Raw genomic sequence first — 14,798 nt, 5'->3', positions numbered from 1 at the left:
AAATGTCTCATGCCTTGTGAGTTCAGTCCTTTGGACAGGAAGCTAAAAGTTTTGTGCTTGCTATATATGAAGATCCGTGTTAGGGATTTTAAAAAAACACATTACTATGTGAGGTAGCTGTCAGTGCACGGTAAACCACTCAAAACTTAGTGGTGTTATTTACTTATGAATTGGTAATGTCAGCAACATGGATTAGGTTCAGCTAGACAATTCTTTTGCCTAGGAATTACAAGGCATGGGTTTTGAATCCCACATTATTTTTGCCACATTCATTAGTCAAGGTGCATTACAAGGCCAACCCAGATTCAAAGGTGTTGAGAAACAGACTACTTCCTCATGGGATGAGCTGCAAAGTCACACTGCAAAGGGGCTGCTCATGGAAGAATCACTGTGGTCATCTTGAAAACAATCTTCCACACCTACATGCTGAAGAATTCATAGTTAAAATAATATGTTACCTGTGATTTGCTTGAAAACATCCCAGAAACAAAAACTGATGGGAAAATAATTGAAAGAAAAATGGCAAAAAGTGATCATTGTTGAAGCTTGATGATGGGCACATGAGGGTTATTTACATTAGTCTTTTTACTTTTCCATGCATTTGTAATTTTTTAAATTAAAAGGTTAAAATTAAATTAACAAAACACATGCTCTCTATGAATCCTTACAACAATTATCTTTTCCCCTTTTACATGTGTGGACAGTGACTGGGGCAGTCATGTGACTGGTCATTGCTAAGGTCACTCATAGAATAATAGCTAATATTTACTGAAGACATATAATGCACCAGCACCTTCCCAACATTGTACATCATATCTCATTTAGTCCTCACAATACTACGTATCAGGTGGTATTATTGTCTCCATTCCTGAGGTAAGAAACACCAGAAAGCTGCCCAAGTTTACAAAATAAGTAGCAAAAGCCTGATTTGGATCCAAGAAATGTGGCTTCAAAGCCTCCACCCTATGAAGAGGCAAAGCTGAGATTAGAATCAAGCTCTGTATGGCTCCAGCAGCAGGACCTCTCACTCCACGGCGCTAGGCTGGGACTTTCAGAGCCAGTGATTCCCATATCATTTCCCTTTGCTATACTGCCTGTCTGAATTTCCCTTCCCAAATTTGCACATTGCACATTAACACCACACACTCAATAGGGATCTGACTAAGTGGCACAGCCCACTTCCCATAGGTGGAACACCTCTATTTTCTTCTACTAAATATAGCATATATTTGTAAGTGCTTTATAAACTGCAAGGTAATTTGAAAGGTTCACTTGTTCTACAAATTAAGTAGCATTTTAAATGAACTAGCTGAAAAATTATTTTTAAGACTCTCCAAAGAAGTTAAATCTTGTGGTAAAGCTCTCCTTTGGAATTGTCCTTACCAATATCTGCAAGTGTAAGGGCATTTTCATTCAGGGTGAGAATTGTAGGTAAGAATTATCATTGCAGGAGGAAAAGCAAGAAGACTCATGAAGTGGGAGTTTGGGCTATCAAAGTTTGTTTCCAGGAATGACCTAAGAAGAACCAATTGGGAGCAGCTTGGGATTTTTCAATTACTCTTCTTTCAGAGTGAAGATACTATGTGCTACTCCTAAATGCTCTCCTGTCTATGTGTTAGAGCCTCAGCCACTCCAGCCTGAGGCTGTAGCTTGTCACTCCCGACTCTGAGGAAGTAAGAGAGACAATGTACCAAAATACTTGGCAGGAAAATCAGGTTGGAGGGATTTCACTCCCATGTTATACGAAATAGCACTAGGCATTGCCTGAAAGGATCCTTTGTCCAACCCCATCAGCAGCAACACCACATCCCAACTGCAACAGAGAGGTCTATAGATGCAGAGTTGAAGTGTGTGTGTGTGTGTGTGTGTGTGTGTGTGTGTGTGTGTGAATGGATTCATGACTTTCATTTAGAAACATACCAAAACCTAAAAAGAGAACGTTCGCTCTAAGAGTTAGTTACTGATACAAAGAAATGTGACAGAATATTTTGAGGTTCAGAATAAAAATTGTTCTTCCAGGGTCCCAGGTATCTGTAAGATAGGCTTGTGTTCCTTCCATGATAAAGGGAAAGTAAGTAAAATGGTGTCTTCCACACATACAAGACTAGTCAAGAGTCTTCTCCCAAGCATCCCAGCTGTGCAGAGGACATTAAATGATTGAAGACATTAATTGAGTGATAACATGGAGCTATGCAGTACTTTCCAATGCTTCATCTTTCTAAGAAATCAAAATTAAGGAGCACGAGAAAGTAGAATCAGCAATTACAAAACAACATTATATAAAAATATAGAAGGAGAGATAGAGAGAGAGAAAGAAGAGAAAAAAGAAGAAGAGAGACAGAGAAGCAACCTTCTTACAGACAAGCTCCTTAATCACTCAGGTTTCAAACTCAGTCAATTACAATCACACATAAAACAGTCAAATATTTAATAAAAACACAGTTGAAACTTGACCTCAAATACTTGTAGATGCATTGTATGTATCAGGTTTCCCAGAAACAGGAGTCATAAAAACACATTATTTATCAAGAAGTATTTTCTCTCCCCATCCAAGTAAACTCTTCCCCTGGAAACCACACAGCTGTCGCCTTTGGGAAAGAGGTTGGATTGCGGGTGTTAACTTTCCTATCTTTAAGTTCCCTCAAACTAGGCAGAGGTAAATCAAAATTTGAATTCTCTTTAGCTTTCAGAATTTCAGAGAAACCAAAAGTCTATATCAGAATATCAGCCAGATACTATGAAGGGATCATAGTTGAGAGAGTTGGAACTGCTGGGTTTTTAATTTTAAAGTTGGCGCTACTCAGCCTGGAATGCACGCTAGGTCACAGCTCTCAGCACATGCCCCCTTGCAATCACAGCCACCAGACATTTTTCTCTCACTGTGGGAAAGTGTCAAATCGTTTCTCTTTGCGTGTGCATATTTGAGTCACAGGAAATGGTCTTTATATCCCACTCATAGGAATGAATGAAGTGTGAGAACATTTTAATTTCATACAAATGCTTCATGTCTTTATCAGACTGGATTTGCTTTTGTTTCCTTTGCAGAGCTGCTTAAAAATTCCAGTAATTCTAAAAGTGATGCGGATTCATTATGGGAAATGTGTACATACAGATAATAAAAGCAAAGAAGCAGAGGAAGCTATCTAAAGACATGCAAAGACAACTACTGTTAGCATTGCCTGTTGTCTGGAAGCCTTTCTTAAAATATAAATTTTTCATTATTAAGGGTCATCTTCATATTTTCAAGAAAAGTGCCTTTGAAAGAATTTAGTATTTCATCACAATTCTGATACTTATAATTATAGAATTATGACATTATAATTTTCACTGTAAATAATGCTTATTGTAATAAACTATAGAGAACATTGAAAACTAAGAAATAAACCTAAACCAGTATCTATGTAATTACAGGCAATTAAGGGTAATTAAAATATAACTGGCCTTGGTTAAAGTCAAATGAGATATCATTTGGGCCCTAGCTCTGACACTAACCCATAGTGTGATCAAGAATAAATTACTTGGCTGGGCGCGGTGGCTCATGCCTGTAATCCCAGCACTTTGGGAGAACGAGGCAGGTAGATCACTTGAGGTCAGAAGTTCAAGACCAGCCTGGCCAACATTGTGAAACATCGTCTCTACTTAAAATACAAAAATTAGCCAGGTGTGGTGACGGGCACCTGCAATCCCAACTACTCAGGAGGCTGAAGCAGGAGAATCTCTTGAACCCAAGGGGCGGAGGTTGCAGTGACCCGAGATCATACCACTGCACTCCAGCCTGGGTGGCAGAGCAAGACTCAGTCTCAAAAAAAAAAAAAAAGAATAAATCACTTTACCTCTATTAAGTTCAGTTTTATCTGCAGAATGAAGTGGCCAGATTTTATTCGTAAGGTCCCTTCTAGCATTAAAGTTGTCTGATATCAGTTGAAGCAGAGTCAACGGTTAAAAGCACCTCTTTGCTATATTTTACCTATATAGGCAATCACTTCTAAATATTCAAATTACTAATTTTATTTTTCATTTATAGATGAGCTTATCCAGATGATATTTTAATTCTTCATCAGTGAGAACACAAAGAAGTAAACCAACTTAAGAGTTATTATGTTAGTCATAAATTTATTCATATGCTAAGCAAACTAAATTGAAATGACAAAAATGACTTTTAGAGCTACCACACAGTCAAGTTTTTCCTCAAGCAGAGTATCAGATAGTCTATTGCAATGTTAAGAACTTCATTTGTATAAAGGAGAAGAATCCTAGAATCAGGTTGGAGGACATTGGAGTGATAATGTAACTGAATCTTGCCTCATGGCATGGATGGCAAATTCAAATGCATACAGGAATCATACACACAGGTAATATAAATGTCTTCTTATCTGGCCCTTTTGAGAAAAGCCGATGATAAAGTGACAGGCCTTGGTGAACTGGAAAAAGCATACCCAGTATAAGATCCAAGGAACTGGTGGATTGTTGACATGAGGAATATGGACACAAAATAGCCAAATCTGATTTTTCAAAATACGCTGGAAATCCACAGTGTGTGTGTGTGTGTGTGTGTGTGTGTGTGTGTGTGTGTACATTCCCAAGTTTCTAGCTTTAAATCAAAGATTTTTTTTTCTTCTGCAGTGTGTGTGGGCCAAACAGCACAATGGTGGGCCACTAATTTGCAAACCTACAACTTATACCGAAAAACTGACTTCCATTTTCTGGAAGAAGAGAGACAGAGAAGCAACCTTCTTACAGACAAGCTCCTTAATCATATAGACGTGCAACTGAAACACCAAACAGTGGAAGACCAAACCAATCATCTGTGGAGGGGAAGAGTAAACCTATATTGTAATAAAACAACCACAACATTTATGCCTAAGGAGATAAATTTTGAATCTATTTTCTCCAAATAGCTAATGATGATTGGATTGTTTTATCCACAGGCAAATAAACATGCAACTCTTTGCTTTTCAGAGTTGACATCCCACAAATACAAACTAACCATTTTTAAATGAACTTGGTAAAAAGCCTTATTATCAATGTATGTAATTTCCTTGAATTTAGGTTGGGCAATAAAATTGTCCCAAAGCCTCTGAACAAGTCCCCACCCTCATCCAGCCACAGTGAGAAAGGAGGAACAATGCTAACAAAGATATTCCACTGCTGTGCTAATGCATCCAACACTGCACACTTTTCCCTCCTTCTTGTTCCTATAAAAACATCTGTGCAAAGTGGGCCCAGCTGGCTTGCAAATATGTTCCAAGATGCAAGCCAGTTTCCAGCCCTTTCGTGTCACCCTTTGTCTTGTCTCCTTTCTGCCAGTGTGCATTTCTCTCTTAAGTAGCTAATGCTTAGTGAAAAAAAATCAATGTTAACAGGTTAAAAGTTAATGTGCTTCACCTGCTTCACCTCCATCCATTAGTAAACTTGGACCAGCAAAGGGGGATTTGACATATTACCTGTTTGCCTATCTCCTCCATGGGGGAAATTATGAGGGGTTCTCAATAGTTATTCATCAAAAGATCAGGCTCCAATTTGGTAAAATCATTATAACACCGGCTTTCTGGGAATTATTGTGAAATTTCACTCCTTTTCCCTTTGTAGAGAACCTGCTGTTGGCTAAGAAATACACCCACCCACGACTTTTATTTACAGTTCAAGGTCTATTTGGGATGGTGGGAAGGAAGGCAATTTCAGGAATCAGCTAGTAGTGAACAGTCCTTAGAGACTGAGGCATAAAAGCATCCAGACTGCTTGGGAAGCCTCCTGAGATTAGGGGGTTCTTACAACACTGCAAAGGACTTCCAAAGTTTCCATCAGTTCAGACTCACTGAGTTATGAGAGCAGTTCCACCTGGAAACTATCTCAATTTCAGCCAAGGCAGCAAGCATTTGATATTCAGATAGATTAAGAAGAAATAATAACGTGTAAAAAAAATGTGAAGAGGGTTGGGGAATATGGGAGCAAGTCTGAGGCACTTGAAATCATCAAAAAAGTTCAAAGTGGCAAAATAGTGATCCCTTGGAGAGTACAGAGCTGGGGTTCCTGGAACCAAAACCCATACTCAAGATTCAGGTCTTCACCTTTAGCCACATCCTAGTTCTTGCACAGTAAACCTCCTCGGTCTACTTGGCTCACTGGGGGATTTTAGAAGTTTTTTAATTCCCAAACTGCTGGTGGCTCTTTATTTACCACCTTCGCAGCAAGAAAGTAAGTGCTAAAAGGCCACAAACCCTGAAGTTTCAAGGGATGGTGCTCGCCTCAACCTGAATTCAGCTGCTGACTTTCCTAAGAATAAGCCATGCTCTCCCACCATTAGTGTTGCCAGATGTAGCAAATAAAATTGCAAGGTGCAAGTTAAATTTGAATTTCAAATAATAGTAAATAATTTTTATTATAATCCCAAATATCACATAGGCATACTTATACTAAAAATATCCATTTAGTTGAAATCAAATTTAACTGGGTATCCTGTATTTTATCAGGTAACCCTGCTATGAACAGATTCAGAAAGATGGTTGGACTTTACAGCCTAGTGCATTGAAGAAGAAAATTCATTCAACAAAGCTAGTGAAGAGGAATTTTTAAAATGTATGAAGCTCTTAACTGCCAGAAAAATGCCAAAAGATCCACCTTATGTGCCTCTTTATGTGATCGGCTACTCCAGAGATTCTATACCCTGGCTGGACGCTAGAGTCACTAGGGAAAGCTAAATGTTTCTGATGCCTGCACCCTGCCCTAGACCTAATGAATCAGAATGAAATTTTTTAAAGATCCTCCTTGATCCTAAAGAGCAGTCAGGTTAAGATGCACTGAGCTAAAGACGCAATGAAGAAAAGCTGAAGTGTGGTAGAGAATGTATGATTGTTTCAACTCAAGGTTCCTAAACTTTGCTGCACATTGGATTCACCTAAGGATTTTTGAAAATCACTGACACCTTGCACCCACCCCAGACATTTCGGTTTAATTAGTGCTAGGTACAGCCTGGGCATCAGGATTTGTAAAAGTTCTTCAGGCTTTTCTAATACAGAACAAAGTGTGGAAAACACTGTGTGACCCTAATATACCTCTGTTTCTTAAGAAGAGAGCAGCTATAATTAATTTCGTGGGAGTAGGAATGAAATCTGACCTTCCAACCATATTGAAAAATAAATTAGATGTTAGTTTTTAAACCCATTTTTTCCCATGTTGACTTCAAGATTTCAACCTTATTAATGGGATGTTGTTTTCAGGAACTTAACTCTGGCTCTATTTATAGGATGCATATTAATCCCTTTGCCAGGAGTTTTATAGATGGGAGAACGACAGTCACCCAAGACCCTTCTATAACTCCCCGCTTTCAATCATATATAATGATAATGATTATACACCCATGAAACTCAGAGGCCATACTTCATTTGTATATCAAGATTGCACAAACTGATGGATTGACATGAGAAGAGTGTGATGCCAACCTCCAGACTAAGTCAAAGAAAAAGAAGAATAATCTGTGCCTTGCTAATGCAAATGTGGTCATAAGGGATGCTGACCTTTCTTACAAATTGTTAAATGCACACTGATCCAACATTTAAAAGGTTACTCACCCTCAAGAGATTATTCATCCCTGACTTGACAGAGAATGCAGGAACATTACTTGAGTGCCAAAGCCAATAGATACGAATTTCCAAAGAAGCATGCTTTGTGGGAGGATATGGGCTTTACCCCAGCTGCTTGGGTAATCTGAGAGCCAAAGAAAGATATGACTGTCAGAGAAGACACCTGATGAGTTCCAGAACTTCAGTTTAGGGAAGTATTTCACACGACTAAACAATTTATCAAAAGTGGCCAAATACCGCTAGTAGTGTGTAGTATGTCATGGGTGAGTTGATGGGATTCATTTGTGATGAAGCCAGAGTCCCAGCATCTTGCCAGGCAGTGGAGAGGTAAACAGACCAGAAAAGCAATGATTAATACAAAGAAAGGAACACATCTACTGTCAGGGCCACCTCAACTTTTATCACCATGGTAGGAAGAAAAGGAGATTTTGCGTCTGTCTAGGGTATTTCAAGTCCACAAAACCTTCTCATTCTTCATATTTTGAGAAAACTTGGGAAACATAAAATTATTTTTTAAAAACAAACATCTAACCTTTCTCGTGACTGTACTTTTGGACTTCCTTACTTGCTCAGCTGATCATTTCATAACTAAAGGACTTTAAAGATTCCAGAAATTTTACAATGTTTTTAATATTTTCTAGTTTGAAATATTAATAGAACATGGGCCAGACTTCTTTTGAAGGATACGCAAAAAATCTGTCTATGACATGATAAAATATTAGGAAATATATGTTTTAAAGTTTTAAGTTCATCAAGGGTAGCTCTTGCTTTAAGATAACTTAATACGTGAAATTGAGTAGTTACACAAAAGTGAACATTTACTTCAGCCAAGGATTCTTTACTTTCCAGAACTCTTCAATTATTTTACATAGCATGTTCCCAAGTACATTTAAAAATGCTTGAATTACAGATACTACATAAATAAATAAATTATTGGTGAAAAAACGGTGGTTCAAGTGAGGAACACCTACATTGTCATAAGTGAATGAAGCAATTAAACTTGCAGAGGGTGTTAAATACCCCAAACTAGTTATTTGCTGTACTGGTATACTCAGGAACATTTAATTGATTCCATGTAAACTGATTAATAAATGCTCAGTACTTTTCACTCAGAATTAAGAATAACAATTCTGCTACAAGTTACTTTGATCTCTAACAGATATAAAAGAGTTCACAGATTTCCCACTTAAATCAATGAATTTCATTTGATACTAGTGATTTGAGTATGCATTTTTTCATTCATTCATCAAACTTAACTTTAGCCCTTGGCATGTTTCAGGCACTATGGTACTTGCTGGGAGATACAGCTTAGCGAGGGAGGCAAACATAAATTACACAAATTACTACAAGCTATTATAAGTGGCCTGAAGGAGAAGTACAGGGTATTATGAATTGTATATAGGGGACGTGCCCTAGACTAGGGACTCAGAAAAAGAGTCCTGGAGGGAGTGACATTTAAGCTAAGATAGCACTCTTAATAATAACAGCTCCCAATTACTGACATTATGCTAAAGGTGCTTTAAAAGTGTTAGAGATGATCTACTAAATTAGATACTTTGATTTTGCCACTTTGTGCATGGGGAAACTGAGACTCAAAAGGAGCAAGTGTCTTGTCAAAGGTAGACACATCTAGGAAGTAACAGAGCCTGCAGTTAAACCCATATGCTGACTCCAGAACATGTATTGTATGCTTAACTATTAGTTATAGGACCTCTCCAGAGAACAGGATGAGACGAGTGAATTAAATAAAGGGAGGAATAGAGTGTTCCAGATGAGAAATAACTATAATCTCAAATGACTAAGAGTGCAGATTATAACAAATATGTGCACTTGGCAAATCTAACTGAAACTAGCAAAGAAACATTTCCCAACAGAATCTAATTTCTGTTACAGAAAGAGGCTTCCTTCAAACAAAATATTTGCAAAGATTGTCACTTAGTGGCAACAGACAGGAGGTGGGTTTTGGGCTGGTATTTCTGAACAGGTGTATCCAGTTGCTTACCTGGGGATGCTGATCATCAATTTCCACGTCTACCGTGTGCACTGGGCAATCCCAAATGGATTTTCCTAGAAATAAAATACATTAACCTAAACATTATGAGATCAGCAACCATTTCTTTCAACTGAATTGAGATACAAACAGAAAAGTACGGTGTCACAGTTTCAAGCCCTCAGAGACAGAAAAAGACCCCAAGTTTTATCCTATCCCTCTAGGACTTGGGCAAAATAAATTTGGGCCAACAGAATGGTGAGCAATCTAAATCATGGCTAATGAATATGTTTTATTGGAGAGTGAAGCTTTAGGTTGCTTTACTGGATAAAGAGCCTCCAAGTAGTTGAGGGACTGTCAAAAAATATAAGGGACATGTAGTGAGTGCTAGAAAGGAGGAATCCATAACAACTACAGTCTTTTAAATGGTTGTGAAAGTTATAGGACTCTCACTTTTAATATACATGTATATCTTAAACTAACCAGAGTGAGTGCATTCCTTAGCAAGTAAAAACTGTAACTGATATAAACATGCAGTCTTAATTCTAACTGGCCTAGGTGCTAAAATCACCTGAAGAAGTTAGTTTAGAGGTGGTGTTGTGGTAATCTGAAGTGGAATGAAGAAAGGGATTCCACATAAGCTGTTTGAATCTTTATTTTCCTCCACGAACGATTAAGCCCCTTTATTTAGGATAAGACTTTCTTTTCATTCAACTAAGGCATTTTTCTCGAAGAAGCCAGATCCAGTCTCTGGAAATTAGCAACTTTCCATTTTAGCCTAAATGTAGAATGGGAACTTGACAGGTTAAATGTCACCGGTTAGTCTACGCAAGATCAGACACAAGTATTGCTATGTGTATTGGTTAAAACCCTTTCCGTTGCTGGCTGGCCACGGTGGCTCATGCCTGTAATTCCAGCACTTTGGGAGGCCAAGGCAGGCGGATCATTTGAGGTCAGGAGTTCGAGACCAGCCTAGCCAAAATGGCAAAACCCCATCTCTACTAAAAATACAAACATTAGCCAGGCGTGGTGGTGGACACTTGTAATCCCAGCTACTTGGGAGGCTGAGGCAGGAGAATCGTTTGAACCCAGGAGGCAGAGGTTGTAGTGAGCCAAAATCGCACGACTGCATTCTAGCTTTGGGTGACAGAGTAAGACACCATCTCAAAACAAACAAACAACAACAAAAAAAAAACCTTTATATTGCAAACAACAGAAAAGAGAAAACTCAAAGTGAAGCTGTGTGGTTTGAGCAAAAACTGAACGGTCCAGGGATAGCTCTAGCTTCATGAGAGGCTTGATACAGGGCTCAAATGGCATGACCAGAACTCTTTGCTCCCTCTCTTTCAAGCAGATTTGTCTTTCATGAACCCAAGTTGGCAGCTGGAAGCTCTGGGTTATAAAGTTTAAGTACAGAGGGTGTATTAATCTGCTTAGGCAACTGTAACAAAATACTACAGACTAGGTGGCTTAAATAACAGACATTTTCTCACAGTTCTGGAGGCTGGGAGTCCAAGACTAAGGTTGGTTTCTGGTGAGGTCTCTCCCTGGGTTGCAGACAGCCCCCTCGCTGTGCGCACTTGGGAGTAGTGGGGGAAAGAGAGGGAGAGATAAAGAGGAAGAGGATCTATCTCTGATGTCTCTTCCTCTTCTTATAAGGACAGTAGCCCTATCAATTAAGGCCCCCCCTTGTGACCTCATTTAACCTAAAGGGCCCTGTCTCCAAATACAGTCACATTGGGAATTAGGGTTTCAACATATGAATATGGGGAGGGGGCGATGGGGGTGAGGACACAATTCAGACTATAACAGAGGCAGTTAACAAAATCCATTTTTCCAGCTGTCCCAGTGGAAAATCTCTTTGGCTTAGATTCCATCACATGCACATCTTTGAACCAATTACTGTAACCAGGGTAATGGGATAGCCTAGAGATGAAAGGTAGCATCAATTATGAAGAATTCATATGGCTGAAAATTGAGAAAATAGAAATTATACAAAAGAATAATCAGAATTCTCTTGGTGAGAATAGGAGGAAGGAATTCATGCTAGGATGTTAGCTGATAAATGTCCACTCTTTCTCTGAGAGAAGATTCCCCCTATTTAAAGAAAAAATAGTATAGCAATAAGGCTCATTCAGAGTTCAAGCTGGTGCTATACATTGTTGATATAGGAGAGATCGCAGACTGGGTTTCATTATCATTATTACTATTAAACAGTCAAACCCACCTGCCTGGTGGCAATCATTGCCTGGTACAATGATATGGGTGAAGCCTCTCATGAAGCTAGAGCTATCCCTGGACCGTTCAGTTTTTGCTCAAACCACACAGCTTCACTTTTGAGTTTTCTCTTTTCTGTTTTTTGCAACATAAAGGTTTTTTGTTGTTGTTGTTTGTTTGTTTTGAGATGGTGTCTTACTCTGTCACCCAAAGCTGGTGACAATGAATCACTGCCTGGTACAATGATGCATTCTGATACCTAATTATCACAGTGGAAGTTGTGACAATTCAATTTCCTGATCTCTTCTCATATGGCTCCTGTTTTTCTTGTTGGATCCTTATTCTCCTCCTGTGCCATGGATTAGGACAATCCCAAAAGTCCTGCACACACCCCTCTGTTCGCTCTCAAAGCTTTTTTTCTTCATCTCGGCCATCCCCCAAGTTTCAGTGACCACAACCTTGAGTATAACTTTCATAACTTCATATTCCAGCCCATCCTATAAATCACAGAACTCTACAGCTTAATCTTATTCTTATTTGCAGACTCTGTGTCTCAGAGTCCTGAGCTTGTTTTTGCTTGATCCCAGCGAAGACTAGCTTGCAGCTCTACTTAATAACATGAAGGAACAAGAAAGTCTAAGTCATCCTCTAAGTAAGGATTTCCTGTTTATTGTTTGGTAAATGTCTCTTCCACTAAACTCTAAGTTCGTTTAATACAGAGACTATTCATCTGTAGTGCCCAAAACAAATGATCATTCAATAAGTTCCTGTCAAAATATATGCAGCTTTCAATACAACGTAACAGTCTAATCCTCTCGTTTCGTCTAGAACAGTCACAATGAAGAAACGATGACAAGTTCACTACAGGAGTCTATCCCAGTTCTGAACAGCTATAATATTAGGAATTGCAACTGACGGCCACAGAGTTGGGGGGGGTGTTGTTTCCCAGAATCTGAACTCCCATCCTATGCTTGGTGAATCCACTACTGTGTGAGGAGGCCAAGTCCCATCTCTCCTTAGGTAAATAGAAAATAACAGATACAAGGTTGCTGTTTTTTGCTTTTTCCTGACCTTTGGTATTTAGGCCATGGTATGCGGACCTTGCCTGACTACGGAGATCTGCATCTGGTACTGCGAATCAGAAGTTCCATGTAAGTTATCTTAAAAGTAGAACCCATCTAGAATTCATTTCACTTGTGACATCTAGCGTCCAGTGATGGTATTGGCAGCCCTGTATTCAGGCCATCCCTAAAGAATGACCTTTACTATGACATGGGGTAGCCTCTACGACTTTGCTAATGCTGTCCCCTCCCCTAGAATGCACCCCTCCTTAGCTCTGCCATCCTTCAAGGCCCTGCTTGAAGTGTCACATGCACTGGGAAGTTTTAAAGGAACATTCAGACAAAATACACCTCTCCCTTCATATAACTCCTGTAGTGTGGGGCACATAGCACTTGTATAGCATTTACAGCCCTGTAAGTTCTATTTGTTTTTAAATATCTCCTACTATATTGCGAGCATCTTCTAGGCAATAATCGAGTTTACCACATCTCTGAATTCCTCCACTATGCTTAACACATTGTGGTCAATGAATAGTTTAAAATATATATTTTTAAAATAGAATAGGAAGAAACATTAATAACATAGGGTATACCTTCTCTTGTAACAAAGGAGAAAAAATAAGTTCAGATCGATTTTAGATTACCTAATTGCAGCCAGTCATGATTGGCCTAAGCTAGAACAATCTTTTCCTGGCTCCTGAGTTAAGGAATCTTGGTTAAATGATAGGGAAACGGTATTTGTTTCATTTATCCAAGAACATAGGTGTGATTACAAATGAATGAGCATCTGGTTCATTGGAGTCCCAGATAAATCTGTGAGACTACACTGTGAGCAATTTGCTGCCAATCTTAAAAGCTCAGATCAACCCTTTGAGTCTGGCTTAGCTCAGGCAGAAATTGTAGTCTGCAAAAGAAACTGAGAAAAGGAGGGCAAGGAGAGTGTGGCATCCCAAGACATAAAGACTCAAATCAACGAGAGCAAGCAACTCTGTCAAATTTCACCAGAAGTGAGGACTAAATATTGACTACCGAATTTTGCAAGGTAGGAATCACTGGTAAACCTAACAAGAGCCACTTCATAGTATTGGTTGGGACCAAATCCTGGTTAAAGTGGGAAAAACAAACAAAAGAACAAAAGGTAAGAAAATGGAGATAATGGATGTAAAGATTTTTTTTCCCCAGAAATTTTGTTATAAAGAGAAGAAAACAAATGGGGTGGTTGCTGATTGGGGTCAAGGAGGATTTTTTAAAAATGAAATCATGGAATGATTTTATGGCAATCACTGCAGCATGTTTATGAACTGCTAGAGAAGATCCAACAGAGAAGAAAAAAACTGAAGATGCAAAAAAGAGCAGTTAGAGCCAAGTTCTCAAATAGGCAAGAAAAGATGGGCTCGAAAGAACGACATGATTCATATAACAGTTACTAGGACTCATCAGTGCTCATTAAATGTTAGCTATTATTATTTCTGATCGCTTCAATTTTTGAATAGGCATCAGGTTTACAAAACATTATTATTAAAAACACATGCAAACAGCTTGGACTCTAAGTCAGACTGCATTCAATTCTAGTTCTACCACTTGGACAAGGCACATTTTTTCTTCGGGCTTTTTCTCTGTAAAAAATGAGGAGTAATATCTGCGGGCTTAACTGAGATAATCTGTAAACTGTAGCACATGGTGGGAACTCAAATATTAACGCCAGTATTACCACTGGTAGGGTGCATGAGATCGCACGATGGTGCCAAAGATGACTCTCCACCGCCCAGCCCAGCGACACTGTTCCCCTAGAAGGCACTGTCGTAAAAACAAACAAAAAAAAACAAAAAATGAACAAACAAAACACCAAAACACGGAAACTAAAAGCAAATACTTAGAAGACGTGCAGGAAACCAGCCCAAGAAAAAATTTATGTGAAGGAGCCACGTATGCGCCTGCGCCAAGCCCACG

The sequence above is a fragment of the Nomascus leucogenys genome, chromosome 2 (assembly GCF_006542625.1).
Source record: "Nomascus leucogenys isolate Asia chromosome 2, Asia_NLE_v1, whole genome shotgun sequence".
NCBI lineage: Eukaryota > Metazoa > Chordata > Mammalia > Primates > Hylobatidae > Nomascus > Nomascus leucogenys.
This window is presented reverse-complemented; position numbering follows the sequence as displayed.